Source organism: Eriocheir sinensis, chromosome 6 (genome assembly GCF_024679095.1).
Source record: "Eriocheir sinensis breed Jianghai 21 chromosome 6, ASM2467909v1, whole genome shotgun sequence".
In the NCBI taxonomy this organism is placed as follows: Eukaryota; Metazoa; Arthropoda; class Malacostraca; order Decapoda; family Varunidae; genus Eriocheir; species Eriocheir sinensis.
In genome coordinates this window covers 9,724,571-9,727,412 of record NC_066514.1, presented here as the reverse complement: position 1 = coordinate 9,727,412, position 2,842 = coordinate 9,724,571, and positions in this window count along the sequence as shown.

The window sequence follows — 2,842 nt, the reverse complement described above, 5'->3', positions numbered from 1 at the left end:
CGAGTTTCCTTACTTGATGTAATTTGTATCAGCAGTGATCTGGAAAATAAAATAAAACAAGAAATGAAAAATTCAATTCAATATAGCATAAGGGGCACAAATTTTATGACAAAAGCAATGACTAAATAAGAGAGAGAGAGAGAGAGAGAGAGAGAGAGAGAGAGAGAGAGAGAGAGAGAGAGAGAGAGAGAGAGAGAGAGAGAGAGAGGTTTTTGTGTGTGTGTGTGTGTGTGTGTGTGTGTGTGTGTGTGTGTGTGTGTGTGTGTGTGTGTGTGTGTGTGTGTGTGTGTGTGTGTGTGTGTGTGTGTGTGTGTGTGTGTGTGTGTGTGTGTGTGTGTGTGTGTGTGTGTGTGTGTGTGTGTGTGTGTGTGTGTGTGTGTGTGTGTGTGTGTGTGTGTGTGTGTGTGTGTGTGTGTGTGTGCGTGCATCGAACCTAGCCGAGGTGCTGTATGAGTGTGCTTCCAGCAGCCGCCGTCGAGACAACAGCGCGGCAGTTGTAGTGGACGCGCGTGGCAGATGGGAGAGAATGCTGGAGGAAAAAGACCATGAAAAACTATGGCAGGCAATTAACTGGCGCGGTGAATTAACGGCATATGATAATAGTAATGACTCTAAACCCAGTGATGACACCTTCAAAACCTACTTTGAAGAAATATTCAATCCGCCAAATACTGAATATTTGGCTGTGCACGAACTATTCACGCAGGTTACCATTCCCGTGTTAGACGAACCGATCAGGCCAATAGAGATAGAAACCCAAATAAAGAGTTTAAAGCCTAACAAAGCCAGTGGCTCGGATGGCTTGCCACCAGCTTTGCTTAAGTGGCTGCCTACTAGATGGATTACTGTATGGTCATTGCTACTTTATTTAATGCACTGCTTATGACTGGTTTATACTCTATATACTGGTTGGATGAATGCAAAAACATTCCCAATTTTCAAACGTGGATCTAAGTTTGAGCCTAGTAATTATAGACCTATAAACGTGATTAACAGCTTGGCCAAGGTGCACGACATGGTGTTGTGTGCTCGACTCAGCCAGTGGTTCGTGCCGTACCACGAGCAGGCAGGCAGCCAGGCGGGGCGGGGTTGCACTGAACATTTACTCACATTCAGATTGTTGATGGATGTTGCGAGAAGAAAGAAGTTTAAATTATTTGTAACATTTGCTGATTTCAGCCGTGCATATGACTGTGTACCAAGGATAAATTTATTTACATGTCTAAAACAGCTGGGGTGTGGAGCGACAATGATGTTAGATTTAGCCGCTATGTATAAGTTAGAGCTGGGCACTTCCGATCATCAGTCCGATCGTCCGATCTTCCCATCTGATCGGAACAGCACTAGACTATCGGAATGCAAAGATTGTATCATCGTTGTCAAAGGTAATCGGACTGTGGAGATCGGAACTTCACAAACTAACTTCCGATCACCGATCACAGAAAAAGAAGGTGGTCAACGTTGTCATGGCAAACAAGTGACTGCATAATTCTTATAATTACTTTTATACATGTTGCTAAATAGTTACTTCAATAAGCGTCTTTATTTAAAAAAATAAGCGATAATTATTGATCGTTAATTTATTCCATCCCTCGACACCCCCCCACCCACCCGTCGGGCTCCCCCGCAACAAGAGGAGGAGGAGGAAGGAGGTCTCGCGAGACAGCGCAACATGCTGCCCAGATCAATGTCTATATAGTTATATTGATATTGGCCCAGACCACGGCACCAAACTAACGCCCCATACCCCTCCCATCCAAGAACTTATCTAACCTCTTCTTGAATGTATCTATCGTGTTGGCGCTCACCACATGACTTCTACGTCTGTTCCACTCATCCACCACTCAGTTGGTAAACCAATGCTTGGCTGTCTTTGTTGAACCTGAACTTATCCAACTGAAACCCATTGCTACGTGTCCTCCCCGGTGTGGTGTCATCAACCATCCGCGTATCCTAAGACATCCCATCCAATCTGCGCATGCGCGGGATTTGTTTACAAGCAAAGGGTGGATGAATTGCGACACGGTACCGTGTCTTTGTCGACTGTCTATCGCGATATGTCCCACCAGAGTCTGTTCTTTTATCTTTTTAAAAGTAAATGTTGACGTATGTTTTAAATTTGAAAATTGCTTGAAATATGAAAGTTTCTTCCTGCACCCTTTGTATGTCAGCAAATGAGGTAAATGAGGTATGTCGGTAAATGTGAGAAATGAGATAACCTGCACCCCTTGTTTGTCGGTAAATGTGAGAAATGAGATAACCTACACGCCTTGTACGTCGGTAAATGTGAGAAATGAGATAACCTGCACCCCTTGTTTGTCGGTAAATGTGAGAAATGAGATAACCTACACCCCTTGTTTGTCGGTAAATGTGAGAAATGAGATAACCTACACCCCTTGTTTGTCGGTAAATGTGAGAAATGAGATAACCTACACGCCTTGTACGTCGGTAAATGTGATAAATGAGATAACCTGCACCCCTTGTTTGTCGGTAAATGTGATAAATGAGATAACCTACACCCCTTGTTTGTCGGTAAATGTGAGAAATGAGATAACCTTCACCCCTTGTTTGTCGGTAAATGTGAGAAATGAGATAACCTGCACCCCTTCTATGTCGGTATATGTGATAAATGAGATAACCTGCACCCCTTCTATGTCGGTAAATGTAATAAATGAGATAACCTGCACCCCTTGTATGTTGGTAAATGTAATAAATGAGATAACCTACACCCCTTGTATGTTGGTAAATGTGATAAATGAGATAACCTACACACCTTATAAGTCGGTAAATGTGATAAATGAGATAATCTGCACCCCTTGTATCTCCTGAGCTGAGAAGATAG